Below are 15,204 nucleotides of genomic sequence, written 5' to 3' on the forward strand. Positions count from 1 at the left end.
GACGGTCTCGAAGAGCCCACTGGCAGGAGGCCAGCACCGCATACGCAGCTAGCCTAAAATAAAATCTACTACTGTTATTACAGGAGCACCCGCATCGCTCCGGGATCTTCAAGTGTGCTGACTACCGCACCTGGGTTATGATACCACACTGATACGACGCATCTCCAGCCCAAGAGCTGTGATCAGTGTATCTTTCTACAAAAGCCAGCGTGCACGGTCTCGAAGGACCCACTGGCAGCAGGGCAGCACCGCATACGCGGCTGGCCTAAACGAAAATCGGCTGCTATTAATACAGTAGGAGCAGGATTGCTGCGGGATCTTCAAGTGCGCTGACTACCGCATCAGGGTTATGATATCACAATGCTTCGACGCATCTCCTCCCAAAGAGCTGTCATCAGTAGACCTGCCTACATTAGCCAGCTTGTACGGTCTCGAAGGACCCTCTTGCAGGAGGGCAGCACCGCATACCGAGCTGGCCTAAAAGAAAATCTACTCCTGTTATTACAGGAGGACCCGTATCGCTCCGGGAACTTCAGGTGTGCTGACTACCTCATCTGGGTTATGATACCACACTGCTTCGACGCAACTCCACCGCAAGAGCTGTCGTCAGTGGATCTGCCTACAGAAGCCAGATTGGACGGTCTCGAAGGACCCACTTGCGGGAGGACATCACCGCATACGGAGCTGGCCTAAAGGAAAATTTACTCCTCTTATTACAGGAGGACCCGTATCGCTCCGGGATCTTCAAATGTGCTGACTACCACATCTGGGTTATGATACTACACTGATACGACGCATCTCCACCCCAAGAGCTGTCATCAGTGCATCTACCTACAAAAGCCAGCTTGCATGGTCTCGAAGGATCCACTGGCAGGACGGCAGCACCGCATACCAGCTGGCCTAAAAGAAAATCTACTCCTGTTTTTACAGGAGCACCCGTATCGCCCCGGGATCTTCAAGTGTGCTGACTACCGCATCAGGATTATGATATCACACTGCTTCAACGCATCTCCACCCAAAGAGCTGTCATCAGTAGACCTGCCTACAAAAGCCAGCTTGCATGGTCCCGAAGGACCCACTGGCAGAGGGCAGCACCGCATACACAGCCGGCCTAAAAGAAATTCTACTACTGTTATTACAGGAGCACCGACATCGCTCCGTGATCTTCAAGTGTGCTGACTACCGCATCTGGGTTATGATACCACACTGATACGACGCATCTCCACCCCAAGAGCTGTGATCAGTGTATCTTTCTACAAAAGCCAGCGTGCACGGTCTGGAAGGACCCACTGGCAGCAGGGCAGCGCCGAATTCGCGGCTGGCCTAAAAGAAAATCTGCTCCTATTAAAACAGTAGGAGCCGGATTGCTCGGGGATCTTCAAGTGCGCTGACTACCGCATCAGGGTTATGATATCACAATGCTTAGACGGATCTCCACCAAAGAGCTGTCATCAGTAGACCTGCCTACAAAATCCAGCTTGTACGGTTTCGAAGGACCCACTTGCAGGAGGGCAGCACCGCATACGGAGCTGGCCTAAAAGAAAATCTACTCCTGTTATTACAGGAGGACCCGTATCGCTCCGGGAACTTCAGGTGTGCTGACTACCGCATCTGGGTTATGATTCCACACTGCTTCGACGCAACTCCACCCCAAGAGTTGTCGTCAGTGGATATGCCTACAAAAGCCAGCGTGCACGCTCTCGAAGGACCCACTGGCAGGACGGCAGCACCGCATACGTGGCTGGCCTAAACGAAAATCGGCTCCTATTAAAACAGTAGGAGCAGGATTGCTCCGGGATCTTCAAGTGCGCTGACTACCGCATCAGGGTTATGATATCACAATGCTTCGACGCATTTCACCCAAAGAGCTGTCATCAGTAGACCTGCCTACAAAAGCCAGCTTGTACGGTCTCGAAGGACCCTCTTGCAGGAGGGCAGCACCGCATACGGAGCTGGCCTAAAAGAAAATCAAATCCTGTTATGACAGGAGGACCCGTATCGCTCCGGGAACTTCAGGTGTGCTGACTACCGCATCTGGGTTATGATACCACACTGCTTCGACGCAACTTCACCGCAAGAGCTGTCGTCAGTGGATCTGCCTACAAAAGCCAGATTGGACGGTCTCGAAGAGCCCACTGGCAGGAGGCCAGCACCGCATACGCAGCTAGCCTAAAATAAAATCTACTACTGGTATAACAGGAGCACCCGCATCGCTCCGGGATCTTCAAGTGTGCTGACTACCGCACCTGGGTTATGATACCACACTGATACGACGCATCTCCAGCCCAAGAGCTGTGATCAGTGTATCTTTCTACAAAAGCCAGCGTGCACGGTCTCGAAGGACCCACTGGCAGCAGGGCAGCACCGCATACGCGGCTGGCCTAAACGAAAATCGGCTCCTATTAATACATTAGGAGCAGGATTGCTGCGGGATCTTCAAGTGCGCTGACTACCGCATCAGGGTTATGATATCACACTGCTTCAACGCATCTCCACCCAAAGAGCTGTCATCAGTAGACCTGCCTACAAAAGCCAGCTTGCATGGTCTCGAAGGACCCACTGGCAGGAGGGCAGCACCGCATACGCAGCTGGCCCAAAAGAAAATCTGCTCCTATTAAAACAGTAGGAGCGGGATCGCTCCGGGATCTTCAAGTGCGCTGACTGCCGCATCTGGGTTATGATATCATACTGCTTCGACGCATCTCCAACCCAAGACCTGTCATAAGTAGACCTGCCTACAAAAGCCAGCTTGCACGGTCACGAAGGACCCACTTGCAGGCGGGCAGCACCGATACGGAGTTGGCCTAAAGGAAAATCTACTCCTGTTATCACAGGAGGACCGTATCGCTTTGGGATCTTCAAGTGTGCTGACTACCGCATCTGGGTTATAATACCACACTGCTTTGACGCATCTCCACCAGAAGAGCTGTCATTAGTGTATCTTTCTACAAAAGCAAGCGTGCACGGTCTCGAGGGACCCACTGGCAGCAGGGCAGCACCGCATACGCAGCTGGCCTAAAAGAAAATCTGCTCCTATTAAAAGAGTAGGTGCCGGATCGCTCCGGGATATTCAAGTACGCTGACTACCGCATCTGGGTTATGATATCACATTGCTTCAACGCATCTCCACCACAAGAGCTGTTATCAGTAGACCTGCCTACAAAAGCCATCATGCACGGTCTCGAAGGACCCACTTGCAGAAGGGCAGCACCGCATACGGAGCTGGCCTAAAAGAAAATCTACTCCTGTTATTACAGGAGGACCCGTATCGCTCCGGGAACTTCAGGTGTGCTGACTACCGCATCTGGGTTATGATTCCACACTGCTTCGACGCAACTCCACCCCAAGAGTTGTCGTCAGTGGATATGCCTACAAAAGCCAGCGTGCACGCTCTCGAAGGACCCACTGGCAGCAGGGCAGCACCGCATACGTGGCTGGCCTAAACGAAAATCGGCTCCTATTAAAACAGTAGGAGCAGGATTGCTCCGGGATCTTCAAGTGCGCTGACTACCGCATCAGGGTTATGATATCACAATGCTTCGACGCATTCCACCCAAAGAGCTGTCATCAGTAGACCTGCCTACAAAAGCCATCTTGTACGGTCTCGAAGGACCCACTTGCAGGAGGGCAGCACCGCATACGGAGCTGGCCTAAAAGAAAATCAACTCCTGTTATGACAGGAGGACCCGTATCGCTCCGGGAACTTCAGGTGTGCTGACTACCGCATCTGGGTTATGATACCACACTGCTTCGACGCAACTTCACCGCAAGAGCTGTCGTCAGTGGATCTGCCTACAAAAGCCAGATTGGACGGTCTCGAAGAGCCCACTGGCAGGAGGCCAGCACCGCATACGCAGCTAGCCTAAAATAAAATCTACTACTGTTATTACAGGAGCACCCGCATCGCTCCGGGATCTTCAAGTGTGCTGACTACCGCACCTGGGTTATGATACCACACTGATACGACGCATCTCCAGCCCAAGAGCTGTGATCAGTGTATCTTTCTACAAAAGCCAGCGTGCACGGTCTCGAAGGACCCACTGGCAGCAGGGCAGCACCGCATACGCGGCTGGCCTAAACGAAAATCGGCTCCTATTAATACAGTAGGAGCAGGATTGCTGCGGGATCTTCAAGTGCGCTGACTACCGCATCAGGGTTATGATATCACAATGCTTCGACGCATCTCCTCCCAAAGAGCTGTCATCAGTAGACCTGCCTACATTAGCCAGCTTGTACGGTCTCGAAGGACCCTATTGCAGGAGGGCAGCACCGCATACCGAGCTGGCCTAAAAGAAAATCTACTCCTGTTATTACAGGAGGACCCGTATCGCTCCGGGAACTTCAGGTGTGCTGACTACCTCATCTGGGTTATGATACCACACTGCTTCGACGCAACTCCACCGCAAGAGCTGTCGTCAGTGGATCTGCCTACAGAAGCCAGATTGGACGGTCTCGAAGGACCCACTTGCGGGAGGACATCACCGCATACGGAGCTGGCCTAAAGGAAAATGTACTCCTCTTATTACAGGAGGACCCGTATCGCTCCGGGATCTTCAAATGTGCTGACTACCACATCTGGGTTATGATACTACACTGATACGACGCATCTCCACCCCAAGAGCTGTCATCAGTGCATCTACCTACAAAAGCCAGCTTGCATGGTCTCGAAGGATCCACTGGCAGGACGGCAGCACCGCATACCAGCTGGCCTAAAAGAAAATCTACTCCTGCTTTTACAGGAGCACCCGTATCGCCCCGGGATCTTCAAGTGTGCTGACTACCGCATCAGGATTATGATATCACACTGCTTCAACGCATCTCCACCCAAAGAGCTGTCATCAGTAGACCTGCCTACAAAAGCCAGCTTGCATGGTCTCGAAGGACCCACTGGCAGGAGGGCAGCACCGCATACACAGCCGGTCTAAAAGAAATTCTACTACTGTTATTACAGGAGCACCGACATCGCTCCGTGATCTTCAAGTGTGCTGACTACCGCATCTGGGTTATGATACCACACTGATACGACGCATCTCCACCCCAAGAGCTGTGATCAGTGTATCTTTCTACAAAAGCCAGCGTGCACGGTCTGGAAGGACCCACTGGCAGCAGGGCAGCGCCGCATTCGCGGCTGGCCTAAAAGAAAATCTGCTCCTATTAAAACAGTAGGAGCCGGATTGCTCGGGGATCTTCAAGTGCGCTGACTACCGCATCAGGGTTATGATATCACAATGCTTAGACGGATCTCCACCCAAAGAGCTGTCATCAGTAGACCTGCCTACAAAATCCAGCTTGTACGGTTTCGAAGGACCCACTTGCAGGAGGGCAGCACCGCATACGGAGCTGGCCTAAAAGAAAATCTACTCCTGTTATTACAGGAGGACCCGTATCGCTCCGGGAACTTCAGGTGTGCTGACTACCGCATCTGTGTTATGATTCCACACTGCTTCGACGCAACTACACCCCAAGAGTTGTCGTCAGTGGATATGCCTACAAAAGCCAGCGTGCACGCTCTCGAAGGACCCACTGGCAGGACGGCGGCACCGCATACGTGGCTGGCCTAAACGAAAATCGGCTCCTATTAAAACAGTAGGAGCAGGATTGCTCCGGGATCTTCAAGTGCGCTGACTACCGCATCAGGGTTATGATATCACAATGCTTCGACGCATTCCACCCAAAGAGCTGTCATCAGTAGACCTGCCTACAAAAGCCAGCTTGTACGGTCTCGAAGGACCCACTTGCAGGAGGGCAGCACCGCATACGGAGCTGGCCTAAAAGAAAATCAAATCCTGTTATGACAGGAGGACCCGTATCGCTCCGGGAACTTCAGGTGTGCTGACTACCGCATCTGGGTTATGATACCACACTGCTTCGACGCAACTTCACCGCAAGAGCTGTCGTCAGTGGATCTGCCTACAAATGCCAGATTGGACGGTCTCGAAGAGCCCACTGGCAGGAGGCCAGCACCGCATACGCAGCTAGCCTAAAATAAAATCTACTACTGTTATTACAGGAGCACCCGCATCGCTCCGGGATCTTCAAGTGTGCTGACTACCGCACCTGGGTTATGATACCACACTGATACGACGCATCTCCAGCCCAAGAGCTGTGATCAGTGTATCTTTCTACAAAAGCCAGCGTGCACGGTCTCGAAGGACCCACTGGCAGCAGGGCAGCACCGCATACGCGGCTGGCCTAAACGAAAATCGGCTCCTATTAATACAGTAGGAGCAGGATTGCTGCGGGATCTTCAAGTGCGCTGACTACCGCATCAGGGTTATGATATCACAATGCTTCGACGCATCTCCACCCAAAGAGCGGTCATCAGTAGACCTGCCTACAAAAGCCAGCTTGTACGGTCTCGAAGGACCCACTTGCAGGAGGGCAGCACCGCATACCAAACTGGCCAAAAAGAAAATCTACTCCTGTTATTACAAGAGGACCCGTATCGCTCCGGGAACTTCAGGTGTGCTGACTACCTCATCTGGGTTATGATACCACACTGCTTCGACGCAACTCCACCGCAAGAGCAGTCGTCAGTGGATCTGCCTACAGAAGCCAGATTGGACGGTCTCGAAGGACCCACTTGCAGGAGGACATCACCGCATACGGAGCTGGCCTAAAGGAAAATGTACTCCTGTTATTACAGGAGGACTCGTATCGCTCCGGGATCTTCAAATGTGCTGACTACCACATCTGGGTTATGATACAACACTGATACGACGCATCTCCACCCCAAGAGCTGTCATCAGTGCATCTACCTACAAAAGCCAGTTTGCATGGTCTCGAAGGATCCACTGGCAGGACGGCAGCACCGCATACCAGCTGGCCTAAAAGAAAATCTACTCCTGTTTTTACAGGAGCACCCGTATCGCTCCGGGATCTTCAAGTGTGCTGACTACCGCATCAGTGTTATGATATCACAATGCTTCGACGCATTCCACCCAAAGAGCTGTCATCAGTAGACCTGCCTACAAAAGCCAGCTTGTACGGTCTCGAAGGACCCACTTGCAGGAGGGCAGCACCGCATACGGAGCTGGCCTAAAAGAAAATCAACTCCTGTTATTACAGGAGGACCCGTATCGCTCCGGGAACTTCAGGTGCGCTGACTACCGCATCTGGGTTATGATACCACACTGCTTCGACGCAACTTCACCGCAAGAGCTGTCGTCAGTGGATCTGCCTACAAAAGCCAGATTGGACGGTCTCGAAGAGCCCACTGGCAGGAGGCCAGCACCGCATACGCAGCTAGCCTAAAATAAAATCTACTACTGTTATTACAGGAGCACCCGCATCGCTCCGGGATCTTCAAGTGTGCTGACTACCGCACCTGGGTTTTGATACCACACTGATACGACGCATCTCCAGCCCAAGAGCTGTGATCAGTGTATCTTTCTACAAAAGCCAGCGTGCACGGTCTCGAAGGACCCACTGGCAGCAGGGCAGCACCGCATGCGCGGCTGGCCTAAACGAAAATCGGCTCCTATTAATACAGTAGGAGCAGGATTGCTGCGGGATCTTCAAGTGCGCTGACTACCGCATCAGGGTTATGATATCACAATGCTTCGACGCATCTCCTCCCAAATAGCTGTCTTCAGTAGACCTGCCTACATTAGCCAGCTTGTACGGTCCCGAAGGACCCACTTGCAGGAGGGCAGCACCGCATACCGAGCTGGCCTAAAAGAAAATCTACTCCTGTTATTACAGGAGGACCCGTATCGTTCCGGGAACTTCAGGTGTGCTGACTACCTCATCTGGGTTATGATACCACACTGTTTCGACGCAACTCCACCGCAAGAGCTGTCGTCAGTGGATCTGCCTACAGAAGCCAGATTGGACGGTCTCGAAGGACCCACTTGCAGGAGGACATCACCGCATACGGAACTGGCCTAAAGGAAAATGTACTCCTCTTATTACAGGAGGACCCGTAACGCTCCGGGATCTTCAAATGTGCTGACTACCACATCTGGGTTATGATACTACACTGATACGACGCATCTCCACCCCAAGAGCTGTCATCAGTGCATCTACCTACAAAAGCCAGCTTGCATGGTCTCGAAGGATCCACTGGCAGGACGGCAGCACCGCATACCAGCTGGCCTAAAAGAAAATCTACTCCTGTTTTTACAGGAGCACCCGTATCGCCCCGGGATCTTCAAGTGTGCTGACTACTGCATCAGGATTATGATATCACACTGCTTCAACGCATCTCCACCCAAAGAGCTGTCATCAGTACACCTGCCTACAAAAGCCAGCTTGCATGGTCTCGAAGGACCCACTGGCAGGAGGGCAGCACCGCATACACAGCCGGTCTAAAAGAAATTCTACTACTGTTATTACAGGAGCACCGACATCGCTCCGGGATCTTCAAGTGGGCTGACTACCGCATCTGGGTTATGATACACTGATACGACGCATCTCCACCCCAAGAGCTGTGATCAGTGTATCTTTCTACAAAAGCCTGCGTGCACGGTCTGGAAGGACCCACTGGCAGCAGGGCAGCGCCGCATTCGCGGCTGGCCTAAAAGAAAATCTGCTCCTATTAAAACAGTAAGAGCCGGATTGCTCGGGGATCTTCAAGTGCGCTGACTACCGCATCAGGGTTATGATATCACAATGCTTCGACGGATCTCCACCCAAAGAGCTGTCATCAGTAGACCTGCCTACAAAATCCAGCTTGTACGGTCTCGAAGGACCCACTTGCAGGAGGGCAGCACCGCATACGGAGCTGGCCTAAAAGAAAATCTACTCCTGTTTTTACAGGAGCACCCCTATCGCCCCGGGATCTTCAAGTGTGCTGACTACCGCATCAGGATTATGATATCACACTGCTTCAACGCATCTCCACCCAAAGAGCTGTCATCAGTAGACCTGCCTACAAAAGCCAGCTTGCATGGTCTCGAAGGACCCACTGGCAGGAGGGCAGCACCGCATACACAGCCGGTCTAAAAGAAATTCTACTACTGTTATTACAGGAGCACCGACATCGCTCCGGGATCATCAAGTGTGCTGACTACCGCATCTGGGTTATGATACCACACTGATACGACGCATCTCCACCCCAAGAGCTGTGATCAGTGTATCTTTCTACAAAAGCCAGCGTGCACGGTCTGGAAGGACCCACTGGCAGCAGGGCAGCGCCGCATTCGCGGCTGGCCTAAAAGAAAATCTGCTCCTATTAAAACAATAGGAGCCGGATTGCTCGGGGATCTTCAAGTGCGCTGACTACCGCATCAGGGTTATGATATCACAATGCTTCGACGTATCTCCACCCAAAGAGCTGTCATCAGTAGACCTGCCTACAAAATCCAGCTTGTACGGTCTCGAAGGACCCACTTGCAGGAGGGCAGCACCGCATACGGAGCTGGCCTAAAAGAAAATCTACTCCTGGTATTACAGAAGGACCCGTATCACTCCGGGAACTTCAGGTGTGCTGACTACCGCATCTGGGTTATGATTCCACACTGCTTCGACGCAACTCCACCCCAAGAGTTGTCGTCAGTGGATATGCCTACAAAAGCCAGCGTGCACGGTCTCGAAGGATCCACTGGCAGCAGGGCAGCACCGCATACGTGGCTGGCCTAAACGAAAATCGGCTCCTAATAAAACAGTAGGAGCAGGATTGCTCCGGGATCTTCAAGTGCGCTGACTACCGCATCAGGGTTATGATATCACAATGCTTCGACGCATTCCACCCAAAGAGCTGTCATCAGTACACCTGCCTACAAAAGCCAGCTTGTACGGTCTCGAAGGACCCACTTGCAGGAGGGCAGCACCGCATACGGAGCTGGCCTAAAAGAAAATCAACTCCTGTTATTACAGGAGGACCCGTATCGCTCCGGGAACTTCAGGTGTGCTGACTACCGCATCTGGGTTATGATACCACACTGCTTCGACGCAACTTCACCGCAAGAGCTGTCGTCAGTGGATCTGCCTACAAAAGCCAGTTTGGACGGTCTCGAAGAGCCCACTGGCAGGAGGCCAGCACGGCATACGCAGCTAGCCTAAAATAAAATCTACTACTGTTATTACAGGAGCACCCGCATCGCTCCGGGATCTTCAAGTGTGCTGACTACCGCACCTGGGTTATGATACTACACTGATACGACGCATCTCCACCCCAAGAGCTGTCATCAGTGCATCTACCTACAAAAGCCAGTTTGCATGGTCTCGAAGGATCCACTGGCAGGACGGCAGCACCGCATACCAGCTGGCATAAAAGAAAATCTACTCCTGTTTTACAGGAGCACCCGTATCGCTCCGGGATCTTCAAGTGTGCTGACTACCGCATCAGTGTTATGATATCACAATGCTTCGACGCATTCCACCCAAAGAGCTGTCATCAGTAGACCTGCCTACAAAAGCCAGCTTGTACGGTCTCAAAGAGCCCACTGGCAGGAGGCCAGCACCGCATACGCAGCTAGCGTAAAATAAAATCTACTACTGTTATTACAGGAGCACCCGCATCGCTCCGGGATCTTCAAGTGTGCTGACTACCGCACCTGGGTTATGATACCACACTGATACGACGCATCTCCAGCCCATGAGCTGTGATCAGTGTATCTTTCTACAAAAGCCAGCGTGCACGGTCTCGAAGGACCCACTGGCAGCAGGGCAGCACCGCATGCGCGGCTGGCCTAAACGAAAATCGGCTCCTATTAATACAGTAGGAGCAGGATTGCTGCGGGATATTCAAGTGCGCTGACTACCGCATCAGGGTTATGATATCACAATGCTACGACGCATCTCCTCCCAAAGAGCTGTCTTCAGTAGACCTGCCTACATTAGCCAGCTTGTACGGTCTCGAAGGACCCACTTGCAGGAGGGAGCACCGCATACCGAGCTGGCCTAAAAGAAAATCTACTCCTGTTATTACAGGAGGACCCGTATCGCTCCGGGAACTTCAGGTGTGCTGACTACCTCATCTGGGTTATGATACCACACTGCTTCGACGCAACTCCACCACAAGAGCTGTCGTCAGTGGATCTGCCTACAGAAGCCAGATTGGACGGTCTCGAAGGACCCACTTGCAGGAGGACATCACCGCATACGGAGCTGGCCTAAAGGAAAATGTACTCCTCTTATTACAGGAGGACCCGTATCGCTCCGGGATCTTCAAATGTGCTGACTACCACATCTGGGTTATGATACTACACTGATACGACGCATCTCCACCCCATGAGCTGTCATCAGTGCATCTACCTACAAAAGCCAGCTTGCATGGTCTCGAAGGATCCACTGGCAGGACGGCAGCACCGCATACCAGCTGGCCTAAAAGAAAATCTACTCCTGTTTTTACAGGAGCACCCGTATCGCCCCGGGATCTTCAAGTGTGCTGACTACCGCATCAGGATTATGATATCACACTGCTTCAACGCATCTCCACCCAAAGAGCTGTCATCAGTAGACCTGCCTACAAAAGCCAGCTTGCATGGTCTCGAAGGACCCACTGGCAGGAGGGCAGCACCGCATACACAGCCGGTCTAAAAGAAATTCTACTACTGTTATTACAGGAGCACCGACATCGCTCCGTGATCTTCAAGTGTGCTGACTACCGCATCTGGGTTATGATACCACACTGATACGACGCATCTCCACCCCAAGAGCTGTGATCAGTGTATCTTTCTACAAAAGCCAGCGTGCACGGTCTGGAAGGACCCACTGGCAGCAGGGCAGCGCCGCATTCGCGGCTGGCCTAAAAGAAAATCTGCTCCTATTAAAACAGTAGGAGCCGGATTGCTCGGGGATCTTCAAGTGCGCTGACTACCGCATCAGGGTTATGATATCACAATGCTTAGACGGATCTCCACCCAAAGAGCTGTCATCAGTAGACCTGCCTACAAAATCAGTTGTACGGTTTCGAAGGACCCACTTGCAGGAGGGCAGCACCGCATACGGAGCTGGCCTAAAAGAAAATCTACTCCTGTTATTACAGGAGGACCCGTATCGCTCCGGGAACTTCAGGTGTGCTGACTACCGCATCTGGGTTATGATTCCACACTGCTTCGACGCAACTCCACCCCAAGAGTTGTCGTCAGTGGATATGCCTACAAAAGCCAGCGTGCACGCTCTCGAAGGACCCACTGGCAGGACGGCGGCACCGCATACGTGGCTGGCCTAAACGAAAATCGGCTCCTATTAAAACAGTAGGAGCAGGATTGCTCCGGGATCTTCAAGTGCGCTGACTACCGCATCAGGGTTATGATATCACAATGCTTCGACGCATTCCACCCAAAGAGCTGTCATCAGTAGACCTGCCTACAAAAGCCAGCTTGTACGGTCTCGAAGGACCCACTTGCAGGAGGGCAGCACCGCATACGGAGCTGGCCTAAAAGAAAATCAAATCCTGTTATGACAGGAGGACCCGTATCGCTCCGGGAACTTCAGGTGTGCTGACTACCGCATCTGGGTTATGATACCACACTGCTTCGACGCAACTTCACCGCAAGAGCTGTCGTCAGTGGATCTGCCTACAAATGCCAGATTGGACGGTCTCGAAGAGCCCACTGGCAGGAGGCCAGCACCGCATACGCAGCTAGCCTAAAATAAAATCTACTACTGTTATTACAGGGGCACCCGCATCGCTCCGGGATCTTCAAGTGTGCTGACTACCGCACCTGGGTTATGATACCACACTGATACGACGCATCTCCAGCCCAAGAGCTGTGATCAGTGTATCTTTCTACAAAAGCCAGCGTGCACGGTCTCGAAGGACCCACTGGCAGCAGGGCAGCACCGCATACGCGGCTGGCCTAAACGAAAATCGGCTCCTATTAATACAGTAGGAGCAGGATTGCTGCGGGATCTTCAAGTGCGCTGACTACCGCATCAGGGTTATGATATCACAATGCTTCGACGCATCTCCACCCAAAGAGCTGTCATCAGTAGACCTGCCTACAAAAGCCAGCTTGTACGGTCTCGAAGGACCCACTTGCAGGAGGGCAGCACCGCATACCAAACTGGCCAAAAAGAAAATCTACTCCTGTTATTACAAGAGGACCCGTATCGCTCCGGGAACTTCAGGTGTGCTGACTACCTCATCTGGGTTATGATACCACACTGCTTCGACGCAACTCCACCGCAAGAGCAGTCGTCAGTGGATCTGCCTACAGAAGCCAGATTGGACGGTCTCGAAGAGCCCACTGGCAGGAGGCCAGCACCGCATACGCAGCTAGCCTAAAATAAAATCTACTACTGTTATTACAGGAGCACCCGCATCGCTCCGGGATCTTCAAGTGTGCTGACTACCGCACCTGGGTTTTGATACCACACTGATACGACGCATCTCCAGCCCAAGAGCTGTGATCAGTGTATCTTTCTACAAAAGCCAGCGTGCACGGTCTCGAAGGACCCACTGGCAGCAGGGCAGCACCGCATGCGCGGCTGGCCTAAACGAAAATCGGCTCCTATTAATACAGTAGGAGCAGGATTGCTGCGGGATCTTCAAGTGCGCTGACTACCGCATCAGGGTTATGATATCACAATGCTTCGACGCATCTCCTCCCAAATAGCTGTCTTCAGTAGACCTGCCTACATTAGCCAGCTTGTACGGTCCCGAAGGACCCACTTGCAGGAGGGCAGCACCGCATACCGAGCTGGCCTAAAAGAAAATCTACTCCTGTTATTACAGGAGGACCCGTATCGTTCCGGGAACTTCAGGTGTGCTGACTACCTCATCTGGGTTATGATACCACACTGCTTCGACGCAACTCCACCGCAAGAGCTGTCGTCAGTGGATCTGCCTACAGAAGCCAGATTGGACGGTCTCGAAGGACCCACTTGCAGGAGGACATCACCGCATACGGAACTGGCCTAAAGGAAAATGTACTCCTCTTATTACAGGAGGACCCGTAACGCTCCGGGATCTTCAAATGTGCTGACTACCGCATCAGGGTTATGATATCACAATACTTCGACGGATCTCCACCCAAAGAGCTGTCATCAGTAGACCTGCCTACAAAATCCAGCTTGTACGGTCTCGAAGGACCCACTTGCAGGAGGGCAGCACCGCATACGGAGCTGGCCTAAAAGAAAATCTACTCCTGTTTTTACAGGAGCACCCCTATCGCCCCGGGATCTTTAAGTGTGCTGACTACCGCATCAGGATTATGATATCACACTGCTTCAACGCATCTCCACCCAAAGAGCTGTCATCAGTAGACCTGCCTACAAAAGCCAGCTTGCATGGTCTCGAAGGACCCACTGGCAGGAGGGCAGCACCGCATACAGAGCCGGTCTAAAAGAAATTCTACTACTGTTATTACAGGAGCACCGACATCGCTCCGGGATCATCAAGTGTGCTGACTACCGCATCTGGGTTATGATACCACACTGATACGACGCATCTCCACCCCAAGAGCTGTGATCAGTGTATCTTTCTACAAAAGCCAGCGTGCACGGTCTGGAAGGACCCACTGGCAGCAGGGCAGCGCCGCATTCGCGGCTGGCCTAAAAGAAAATCTGCTCCTATTAAAACAGTAGGAGCCGGATTGCTCGGGGATCTTCAAGTGCGCTGACTACCGCATCAGGGTTATGATATCACAATGCTTCGACGTATCTCCACCCAAAGAGCTGTCATCAGTAGACCTGCCTACAAAATCCAGCTTGTACGGTCTCGAAGGACCCACTTGCAGGAGGGCAGCACCGCATACGGAGCTGGCCTAAAAGAAAATCTACTCCTGGTATTACAGGAGGACCCGTATCACTCCGGGAACTTCAGGTGTGCTGACTACCGCATCTGGGTTATGATTCCACACTGCTTCGACGCAACTCCACCCCAAGAGTTGTCGTCAGTGGATATGCCTACAAAAGCCAGCGTGCACGGTCTCGAAGGATCCACTGGCAGCAGGGCAGCACCGCATACGTGGCTGGCCTAAACGAAAATCGGCTCCTAATAAAACAGTAGGAGCAGGATTGCTCCGGGATCTTCAAGTGCGCTGACTACCGCATCAGGGTTATGATATCACAATGCTTCGACGCATTCCACCCAAAGAGCTGTCATCAGTAGACCTGCCTACAAAAGCCAGCTTGTACGGTCTCGAAGAGCCCACTGGCAGGAGGCCAGCACCGCATACGCAGCTAGCGTAAAATAAAATCTACTACTGTTATTACAGGAGCACCCGCATCGCTCCGGGATGTTCAAGTGTGCTGACTACCGCACCTGGGTTATGATACCACACTGATACGACGCATCTCCAGCCCAAGAGC

This window comes from Amblyomma americanum, chromosome 6 (genome assembly GCF_052857255.1).
Source record: "Amblyomma americanum isolate KBUSLIRL-KWMA chromosome 6, ASM5285725v1, whole genome shotgun sequence".
Classification (NCBI taxonomy): Eukaryota; Metazoa; Arthropoda; class Arachnida; order Ixodida; family Ixodidae; genus Amblyomma; species Amblyomma americanum.